This window comes from Mycteria americana, chromosome 2, assembly GCF_035582795.1.
Source record: "Mycteria americana isolate JAX WOST 10 ecotype Jacksonville Zoo and Gardens chromosome 2, USCA_MyAme_1.0, whole genome shotgun sequence".
NCBI lineage: Eukaryota > Metazoa > Chordata > Aves > Ciconiiformes > Ciconiidae > Mycteria > Mycteria americana.
The window spans coordinates 34,807,926-34,819,996 of NC_134366.1; positions in this window are offsets into that span (position 1 = coordinate 34,807,926).

Below are 12,071 nucleotides of genomic sequence, written 5' to 3' on the forward strand. Positions count from 1 at the left end.
TGTAACAGGGCCCCATGGTGAAGGCAAATACAACTGTACTAGCATTTAAACTGCATGAGGATTGTTTTATGTTGCTAGAGCGGTGTAAAAGGATGAGCCATAAATGAGGATCCAGTCCAAGATATACTGCAATATGTATTCTTTACAACAGAAATTAACTCATTTTCCTGATCTTCACCTATTTTCTTTGGTTGTTTGCCTACAGTTTCATCATGCAGCAAGCATATGTAAAAGCTATTCAGTTTTGGTGACACAAAACCCAGTCCTGAATAGACTACAAGTATAAACGAGTTTGGTGGCCCCATCACAATCCTGGAAAGGGAAAAAAAAAGGGGATTCACCACAAAACCACTATACAGCTCAACAAAATGTGCAGTTCTGCTTTTGAGACTGTCAGGCGTATTACATATCAGTACTGATTTGAGGGCCAGATCGTTGGCTATAGCTCAGGAGCACTCAGTGCCATTCCAGCTGCAGGGCACAAAGGCAGCTTTAAGCCAAGTTTGCACTCCCCCTCCACTAATACTTAGGACACCCCTCTCCAAGTTTCCCTCTTGGCATAATTTAAAACATTCTGAGGGTCGACAGCTCTAGGAAGACGAGCCAGAGCCCAAGGATGAGTTGTGCATGAGAAAACCTGAGGCACACTTTATCCTTCGGTTGCAAGGGGTAGCTTTAAAACCACTCTATTACATCATGAATACAGTAGCACTGTAGCATCTGGAACGACTTCTTCTGTAATGATTTAAAAATTGAGGATTCCTCTACCCAATCCTCCAGTGACTTGCCAAGCTGGAATTAGCATAGCTCTGCAAGGACAGAGAAGCACAAAGGTACCTCAGTGTACTTGAGATTCAAACTGGAGGTCTAGACATTAGGGAGGTTGGGTATTGCATGGTTCTGCCAGTGTGATTAACTTCTTGCTTTCAAGAGGACTATATTCACACTTATCAAGGCAAAATTGGACTGTATACTTCACTGCAGTGTTGCACCAAAATACAGAACCTCAATTTTAATGAGCTTCCTTGGGTACACAAACAGAACTTGGTGTCCCTTAATGATCAGATCTGGCTTTTCCTGCATAAAATTATCCCATGCAGTGTTCCACTGCTACTAGTACTTGAGCCAGCTCTGGTGTAATGTAATATAGGCCTTAGATTATAAGAGTTTCCGCAGCTTGCTTCCAGCTGATGTAGATCAATATAGTTCCACTGAGGTAAATTAATAATTGAGACCCTTAGCTCATAAGTTGAGCTACAGTGCTTTGACCAGGCAATCAGTCTTTACTTCTATTTATTTGGTTAGAATCAGGCAGTGCTAATGAGATTATAGCCTGGGGATTAGGAAATGCCTTTTCAGAAGGTATGCTGAATTGAAGAGAGACGACTGACATACTAACCATACACAATGTCAATGGAACACGCTGATTAATTTCATCAGATTAATGAACTGTGGACCACGGGACATGTGCTCCAGATAACATTGTACAATAGAAGTGGCCATAGAGAAAACAGTACATCTAAAACAACAAAGTAAGGAGTTGGTCTCTAATTTGTGGTGTTGTGCAGTTGCGGACATGTTCATACTTTACTCAAATGCACACACACAAACAAATGTTAATCACAGTTTTTTGTTATCTCCTCATGTAAATACAGTGTCTGTTGTTTCTTTTTCCTGCAACTAGACAAATAAAACTTCATTCTCCCAGGAAAAAAGATGTCTGCTATTATGCTGTTTTTCATTTCCCATCTCATCTGCTTTTTGGAATACAACTGCCTGGACTGTGGAAGAGTGTTGCTTGCTCTACTGTCATCACTGGACACAAGATGCAGTTATAGAATCCATCCTCTGGATGTTTATCCAGTTACACAGATTAGAAGTGACTAATAATTATGAGATAAGAAAACTCAAGATTTCATGCTGCTCTTCTCTGGTACAAATGGTTTGGGAACTAGTGAGAATGGAAATTTTGATACTTCATTCAGATAAAAACTGGAAGTAGAAAATTAGGATCAAAGAGTCTATAAGTGAGCTATATCAGCTTATAGTAGTTGAGGAGTTTGCTTCTGAGTTCCTGATGTCTCCCAGTCTCAGGTCGAAATGAGTATGTACTTCAAGTACTTCATGGAAAGAACAGCAAAGTCAAGAGCCCTTAGCATGACAAAGGTGTGAAAAGAACTTCTAAGAAGCAACATACCAGGATAATGAAGATCAACACAATGTTTCCCATGGGAAAAAGGTGCAGTTCAAACAACATCACACTATATGATATAACCAAGTGCAGTTAAAGATAAAATAGTTTCTTCCTCCCTCTAACATTAGGTCTGACTGAGGTGAAACATATTTGAATTATTGCAATGGTCATCATGATTGTCACCCTCTAGAAAACATGGCGGGAGAGCAACTACACTACAGCTCCCTTTGGCCATGACTTCAGAAGAAGTGCTGTGGCTTGTGGAGTTATTTATCTGATTATCCTTTAACTGCTGAGGTGACTCAGTTAAGTAATCTACTAGTTCTGTCCTGTTGGCCCTCTCAGTTTTGTCTATCATTGCATTTCTAGCAGTTCCCACACAGCTCGTACTTGCCCATCATCTACAGTGAACCTCTCCCTGCTGCAAGGTGCTTCCTGCAGGTACTAATGTATAGTGAGGCATCCTGGCACTTACCTCTGCAAATCACTCACTCACTTATCATCACCACCAGCACAGCCTAAGGCTTTGTGAAAGAGTTGATGAAATTGCTCTTGGCTACAACCTAGCTGAAACTCACTTAGTAAACTTAGTAAGTGTGCGAGAGACAGGGTATGTGTTAATCTTACAAGTTTCTTCAGTGTTCTAGCACTTTTTAGGACTGATAAACGCTGCCATTTACCCTGTCAAAACACTTCTAGTGTTTTGAGCTTCTTGAATCTTGTGGCCAGAGTTTCATAGTGTTAATATTCCCTGAAATACAAATGCAAAACTAACAGCTGCTGAGTTAAGATGGGAATGATTTGCTACTGAAGCAGAGTAAGGATTATAAACTGTAGGAGGAAACACATTCACTGTTAAACAATGTATTTTGGTTTTGAATGGCTAAGTTTATGAAGGATTTCTGATATGGGACCACCAAGCATATCTATGTCCATTCAGTAGATTATCTGCATCAGGATGGTTTGACAAGGAGGACTAAGCAGAAATAATTTTAAAAGAGAATATCCACCAGCTGTGCCTACTGTGTGTGGCATGATGATCCCAAAGACCTGAAGCTAAACCAGCTGCAATTCTTGTGCTGTAAAAGTGCCCTCACTGTGGGCTCAGGGACCACCTTCAGTTCACCCTTAAAGCAGCTCTACAGACCATGCTCACCTGCAGTGTGGAGGGCTTCAAGCGTCCATCCATCCCAGCTACTTCTGAGGTGCCAATACTGGGACAAGTACAACTTCAGGCTTCCTCTTGCCTGGAGTCCCTCAGGACTGCAGTCTCTCTTTCTCTCTCTGCACAGAGAGCAGAGGCAGCCAGCTCTGTGTCTCTGCCCAGCGGGAAGCCAGAACTTTATGGCAAGCACTGTCTGGTACAAGGGAGATGTAGCTTTCTCCATCCAGGGTCCTTCACGTTAACATTGCCAGGACAGAAATTAGGGAGGTTGGGTTTTCCTGCCAGTGTGATTAACTTCTTGCTTTCAAGAGGACTATATTCAAGAGGAATGTCTTCACCCCAGTTCTGAGATTCTTTACATTCTACCAGGGCAGTGTAAAGAGGTCATAGCTCAAATTTATGAGAAAACACTTAGTTTTGCATGTGTCCTGAAAGTCTGGTGTTCTCTACATTCATCTAAAGTTAGCCAAAATACTGAAGCTGGTGATTTTGCATCCTACTTTACCCATATGAGACACAGATGCCCTTGCAGGCCTTGCCTCTGGAAGGTATATGCTGTAGGAAAGGGATAGGAAGGAGGCAGCCAACAGACCAGACGGAGGCTGAATGAAGGTACCAGGGTGGGCTTACTCCAGAGAAGAGGATTTAGTGCTGCCTGCCAGGTTGCTTGTAAGCAGGGAACTGATTCCAAAGACTGCCTCTATTCCTCAATAAGACCTACTCAAAGGAGTTTTGAAAATAAATTAGAAACACGATACTGCAGTATGCAGAGCCGGTGTAAACCTTCAGTGTCAGCTGATTTTGTTGAATGCATAGTGAAAGAAAAAAGAAAAAAGGACTTGATAGTTAACATCTACTGAAAAATAACTCTTTGACAAGTAATTTGAGTCAGCGTAACTTTACTCAGCAGGAAAACAGGAAAAGTCTTTATTTGCCAAAGCAAATCTTTCAAAATCTGATAATGTTTAGGAAATAAACAGCTCAATCAACAGAGTCGAAAAAGTTCAGGCAATTTCCTTTCCTGAGATGATGTTGGGCAATGTCGAGCAGAGCCACACAAGGTGCTGTGGTTGTGAAAAGACATCCCCTAGGAGATCCCCATGCTCTGATCGCTCTTAGAGAAACATGTTTCATGGAGACCATGAATGGGTATGTGCAGTGCACGTCTCCTCCACACACGGTTAGCTGTTAGGCATCTGCATCATTCAACCAAAGGCTTTGACTTCACCTCTGCATTTTTACATGAGATGAGATATTTATCCTGTTGTGAAGTTCATGCTGTAATCCATTACTTCTAATGAGTTAACTCAATTGTAAATGATATGATATAAATGATGATTACAGTTAATTGAAGGCAGTATCCTTTACTACTGTATGAATCAGCAATGGAGGAGTCAGAAGGGATTCTGGTTCTGATTAAGCTGTGATTTTGGCCAAAGGCTTTCAGTAATTCTTGCCTTTTTTTTTTTAATTTGAATTCTAGCCAGCACCTGTTAGATAACAGAAGAGACTAAAACCACATTCTAAAACTCTTTAATCAGCGAATAAACTAGCAAAAAGACATGAAGTCTTGAAATCGCTCTCCAATCGGAATATCTGTTACTAGGAAAGCAGAACTATTTGCTCTTGCCTCGGGCTCAGGAGGAAGAGGAAACCTTCTGGTCTTGTCTTTTTCCTGAGCATGGCTGTGATCAAAGAAAGAAGATATTCAGTTTTCCCAAGTCCTTCTGAAAGAATAAAGAAGTCTAGTTTTCAAAATATAGCATGAAGTTCTTACCTTATATATCAGCCAGGGCAGATCAGAATTTAGGACTGCAAATTTTCTGGGAAGGAAATGGCATGAAGCAGAGTAAAGAGAGCAGGGTAAAGGACCACCATTCTCTTCTCCTGTGCCATTTAACATTTTGATTTTTTTCACATCCACATTTTGCCTGGAGTGTTTGTAAAAAGCATTCAAAACACTGGATTTAATAATCTCTGTTTCTAGATTTTATTGGATGAATCCTGGCCCCATGGTTATAGGAACCAAAAGGTTACTGGAATTGGAAGTGCAAATTCCCAGTCCTCTTTGTCCTGTTAATTAAAGGTGAAGGGTTGGATAGCAGGAAAACAACCTTTCTGTGGCAGCAACAACTTGTTACAGCAAGTGATTCCTAAACCAAAATGTACCTTTTGTGCATATGAAAACTGAAAGACAACTTTGAGGTTGCATTTCTCTAGGCAGAATTATGTTTATGACTTAAAAATCCTTATATACAGATTCTGAGGCTTATCAGATGACGAAGAATAATATAACCTCCATTACCCTATGCTGCATATGTGAAGGAGAAATTTCAAAGCCAGAACAATATAAGATTATATACTGCAAGCCATTAAACAGGGCCTTTTGGCATGCAATTTCAGATAAACTAATTGCATCCAACAGCCAGAGGGGAAGGAAAATAGATACTAAAGGATTCTTGACAATAAAGCAGGGTGCAGAAACATTTGTTACTCCACTGGGTCTACTGAAAGTCTACAGTATATCTCTGCACAATTGTTCTCAGGACCTCTTCTTATTTTGTTTTATAAATCCTGAGTGCTGTTCAGATGCAGGGGCATTGGAGAGGGGAGCCTGCAAGCAGATAGATAATCACAAGACAAATTCAGCTTTAACTTCATGTATGTTGTGCTCCATGGTATTTACAATAGCAGCAACTGTTTTCATGACAGCATGTTTTTGTAAATCCAAAGAGATAAACTTTCTCAGCTATTTATAAATCAGATGCTTACATTATGATCTCCTGCCAGTAACGCTGGTCACTGGTGAGCTTTGCTGCGTTCAGTTTAACAAATCTGATTGTTACTGTAGTGCCAAAGGTGAGAAAAATATACTAGAATCCTGTAGAGAAGATGCAATAGCTCTTTGTGGCTGGGATAGTGATGTCCTGCCACTGTTAAGGTAAAGGGAAGTCAAACACCTTAGTCTGAACACAGCTAGGAGACAACACTCCCAGATTTCGTCTCAGATCTGCCACTAACTTGCTGTGTGGTCTTGGAAGAGAGTTTTGCCTTGATAAAATGAAATTACTATTATCTCTCCACTCTTCAAGAGTCTGGTGATTCTTTATTGGATAATATATGGAATTAAGAGAATTGTAATTAGTATTTTTCCAGTTTCCTTAATTTATTTTTGCTATTCATTGTACAATTATTAGAATTATTAACAAGAAGCAAGGTGGATTTCATAGCTTCCAGGAAACATACCAGAACAAAAGAGAAAAAACAACTTCTTTGCTCTTTAGAGTATCCTTGGTTTTGAAGGAGCTCAGCAACTTGCTGTACTCTTCTCAAGGTAGAAAATGCATGCTTAGCATAAGTGAATAATTTATAATGAATCATTTCTATGTTGAATAACACTTTACTTTAATTCCCACAACTTGTCTGTGTGAGCAGATCATAGATATCCTAATGGGGCTGTTGGGAGCTTTTTGCTGAGCAATTTACACAAATCTTGGGCTGTTTGTCATATCTGGGCAGTACATTTCAAACCTTTTAAACAGAAACTTCAAGCTCTTTTGACATGTGTTCATAAGAAAGTAAGACCAACCATATTTGATCAGGCTACAGGTCCGTTTAGTTCAGTGGCCAGTCTTTCACAGTAGCCAAATGTGGATAATTAGTAAAGCGTGTAAGATGAGAGAAAGCATATTCACCAGGATCTGCTCACAGCTTCCAACAGTTTGTGGTTCAGGTACATATCTTTATGGATGACAGCTATTTTAGGAATCATACAAAACATGCCTAGCATTTTTATCCAGACGACCCAGCGGTTATCACATAGAAAAGTGTATAGTAAAGTATGAGAAAGAGAAAGATATATGTAGTGTTAAGCCATAAGTGCATTGTATAGCCAGAAGTTTGTACAGATTGTTACAATAATCCTTTTCCTTGTTAACTACCTGTAAATCTTAACTCATCCTCCCCACCCATACACACACACATACACACACACATGAATTCTAACCTTTTGAATCTCTCTCTCCCTCTTATTAATAGAAAAAGATGTTGAAGTTTGACAGCCTAAGAGAAGTAAATGTAGAAAAACCCTACAGAAATATATGCTATTGCAATCACAATGGAAATATGGTAGCCACAACAAAGAAAGAAGTTCCGTATCTTCAGTTACATAGGCAGTAAGAGTGCAAACACATGAATTAAATACCGTTCATAAGTCAGTACCTCAGACTACACACTAAGGTTGTTTTATAAGCAGGAAGGTCGTAGCTGCATCAGTAAATGGACATAGGTAATGAGGAAGGATATGACCAAATTTTTAAGTATTCCCATTTAAGTATTCCCAGTGACTTACAACTAGTCTTTGAAACTTGGCAGAGCTGAGTCTGGGGCTGGTGCCTGCCTTTTGCTAGTGCTCATATTGCCACAAGATGCTAGGCTGGGCTGAGTTCTGAGCACTGGAAATCTCCAGCGTCCTTGTGCTATGCTCAAATTGCTCAACGTTCCCTGCGCACCCAGCAGTCTTTTCAAAATCTTCCATCAACCACTCACACAAATCATCTCTTCACTTCAGATGCAGAGAAAAAGGATCCTTCCTTCCCTTCAAAATACCCTTGCAGCTACTAAAAGACACATTGAACTGCTGCTGTTTGTACTTACATTTAATCTGCTGCTTCACTTCCAGCTTTAACTGTCTGAAAGGAAGGTCTCGCAAACATCTGTACTAATCGTAAAACATATTACTGGTTTCCTGAACAGCATTCATCTTCAGTAGTTCAGAAAGAATGGTTGTAATGCAAAAGGAATGATTGTGCCTTAGAAGACCATTTCCTATCACATATCTAAAGGTGAGGAGAAAGAGGGAGCGAGGGCTCAAGAATTAAGGTACTGACCTCTCTTTCTGAGTGCCAACCTTGTTGATACCTGTACTGATACAGGTAGAGTAGCTTTAAATGTAACTAGAGGAGTGTGTAGGCAAACTCCCTCCCTTAACTCTGGTGCATGACAGACTACATGCTCTATCTTTGGGCATGTATGGCCTGGCTCTTCACAGCCCAGTGCAAAAGGAGGGACTAGACTTTATTTGACAAAAACTTTGCTAAGGGAGGGGGAGTTTGCTAACAAAATTCTACTTGTGTTTGGGTCTCCCTTTACCCATGTGCTGCCCAGGAACGCATGCGGAAGTCCAGAGAGTTTTCTGTAGTGCTACAGCACTGACGTGATGACATGCAGGAGGCCTGATGTCCAGTCCTAGTTCTGCCCTCGGCCTGATGGGTGTCTCTGAACAAGCCATTTCATTTCTCATTGCCTTAGTTTTCCCATTTCTAACATGAGGAGAGTAATATATCGCTTGCAAAGTTCCTTATACACACTCATAAAAGAAGAAGATACTGTAAAGGCCACATACTTCTGTCTGGCTTTAATGAACTAAATATTGCAAGAAAGGCTGAAATGATGTGGTTTTAAGCAACAACAGGATTAATTGATGGACTCCTTAAATGCGTGACAGAGATGCAAAAAACCAACCAAACAAAAAATCCATGCTCAAACAGAAAATTCTTTGCAATTTAAATAAAATTTTCTCTAAATTGCAAAGTTTTCTGCTGTTGTTTTCCACTGGCATTGACATAATGAATGTTATCAAAATATTCTGTTAGGCACACTTAATAAATTATGAACTATGAAGCATGAACCATATTTTGGGGACAATCCGTATGTTAGTATTTCCAGTTATGAGACCAGAGCATGCCAGAAGCAAATGGAAAATTATTGTAATCAGATCCTTCAAAATTGTGTTAGACTGTTTTAATGAACAGTTTAATATGATATGAAATTACCTTAAGTCTGGAAAGTGTTGAGAGGCAAATGGAAAGCATAGGATTACTTTAGTTCAATTAAACACCAATGAAACACTTTAAAGACTTTTACCCTGTACTGAAATACCATCACTATGAACACGTAATTATAAAATCTTAAACAATGATTCTGAATCATAATACTGATATTTTAATTAAAAATAACATTTGATTGCTCATAAATACTTTGAAAAGTCATAAGCGGTTAGTCAAAATTGACCTATGTGCAATATAATTTCTCTACAACTGTCAAACTCATGCTTACAAGCCTGTCTTAGACTCCTCCAAAATATTGTAAATGTTGTTCAAACTACAAGTTTTAGCTTTATTCAGAGAGCCCAGGAAATCAGACCTTACGGCTGTGCTAGCGCCTTATGTGGCAGTATGGGATGCCCACCTGAGAGGGACACATGGCAGAGTCTTTTAGTTACTACTTTCTACTCAGGGAACATACAGTATTTCTCATTACCCAGGAGATGAGGAGAACTTCTCTGTGAGGATACACACACATATATGTAACCCTCTCCAAACATAAATGGCTGTTGTATTTCTGAGAGTTCTGAATACTCATACTTCAAAGGTATATACTTGCCTTCCTCTACAAGTCTAATTTAATGATGCTTACAAACCTTGAACTTCATTTAGCCTTCCAGTATGACGTGGGTAGGCATGTGTGTGTATTGTCATGAGACTGTCAGATTTAGTTTCGTTTGACAAAGTTTTATTTTCCAAAAGAGAAGAGAGTGTATTACATATCATCAGCCAGTCTGCGTGCTGTCTAAGGAAAAATGAAATACTTCAAAACAGAAACATCAAAAGACTTTGAAACAAAAACAGTTTCTCCTAATCTTGCGTCCAGGGTATGTACTGACTTTGCAGAATCACTACAATTAATTCTAAATGATGTATGAAATGAGTAACCCCTGCCTAGAGACTACAACTAGTGCATGCAATCACTGGCTGGCTGTGAAATGTGTTGTAATATTATGCTTAGACATGCCCAGAAAAAAAGCCCATACCATTTCCAGCATTTCTAGCCATTTTTATTCTCTCTTTTTTCCACTTCTATTACTACTCCACCCATATGCCTGTCCCTGCACTGCAGGGCTAGTCAATTCTCCAATTTCTCACTTTCTACAAAAAGCAGGCATGATGGTCAGCTACAGCTCACAGGTGTTTCCAATGGGCTGGCTATGCAAAGTTCTGTTGTGAAAATATTGTGAAAATACAGACAGGAAGAGTATTCTTTCATTCAAAGGCTCTAGAATTATTTTAATATAAGTGTCTAAATTGCACTAGTTTTTGCTTCAGTCCCTGATTATTTAAGAATTATGTTCCCCATGCAACACCAACTAAAGCAATGAGTCTGCAAAGAATTCTACTAACGTCATGCAAATCAACACCTGTTAACCTCAGTGGGACTATTCACACACATAAGCTTCTGAAGAATTAGGTTTTGAAGTGTGTGCTTCAAGATAGATGAAGGAACATGGGACCATGTGAATGACTATGTAAAATTCTTCTCATATTAAAAATCTGAATAGTTTGCTGACTCAATGGGTATGGATGGCACAAAATAAATTCTAGGTTACCCAGCCACTTTGAGAAAAAAGATGGAGCAATTTTTTCCCACTCAGATCAGAAAACATACAGTAATACTGTAGTTTTATTCTCTAAAGATAGAATCAAACATCAGTATTCACTCATTAAAAAAAACTTGCATTAACTATCCTGCTCAAAGCCAAGCTGATGTGAAAGTGTTGTGCATATTGAAAATATTGAACCATACCTTCCACACACCAAATTAGCAAAATTTGGACTCATTCACTTTATGGACTTACTGTGTTTGAAATCAGACATTCCAAAGAAAGATTTTCTCAGTTCTTCCAGGGACCCATATACTGTGTAATCAGAGAAAACCTGGAACAGACCCTATAAGATGGTCAGCACTTCTTTAGAATGCTAAATAAGATCAGTCAGACCAGCTTTGATGAGATCTAGCTTTGGCAAAATACATGTAGGAGAAATCAAAATTTTTTACAAAAATGTTTTGTGTTTGAAGAGAGTCTTTGTCAGAAATGATGGCTGGTTGTTGGCCAGGAGATAGAGAAGCACACACAGCTGCCACACACACACTGTGTAGCTCAAGAGCTACACAGAGTTGCTGTGTGTAGTGTACCCAGAAAAAAAAAGCCTTCCATTTCCTGAATGAGGAGGAGGGAAGCCAAAAAGCTGTGCCTGAAATGAGGTAGAGCAGATACTTGAATCTCTGTGCCCCATGTCCTAAGCTGGTGACCTACCCCCTCAGCTACGGCATAAGCATACACAAGTTTGTTCTTGTAAAAAAGTTCAAAAGATCTTCTTTCTATCTCAATGGAAAGACAAAACAAAACAATCAAGGCACCATAATTGTTATAGAGATTAATTGTTCATCCATTCCACCCAAGTGCCCTCCTATACCACCACCAACATTCAGTGATACTCAAGGATTGGTGGTATGGTTTGCACCTACATATAGTCATTAGATTTTGAGGTGCTTTGCTGGTAAGGATGTAGTTTGTGGAGGAGTGTAAAGGCATGCGTTGATAGACCATATGGTTTTGTACTGGAGCTCAAGATCCCTGGATGGATTCTTAAAATAACAACTTGACAGTGTAATAACTGTAAACCAACAGTGTAGCAAGGGAGCATGCTTAATGAAAATGTGAATATATCCACAGAGATTTCTCTTTAATCCTGCCTTGAAAATGAATTTTTAAATGAGCTTCCAAGTCATTGATAATGTTCTTAAATTTCACTCCAGTGACTCTTTAGTTCCTAAAAAATGGCTTCAGTTCTAGGCATGTGGAAAATACTTGCT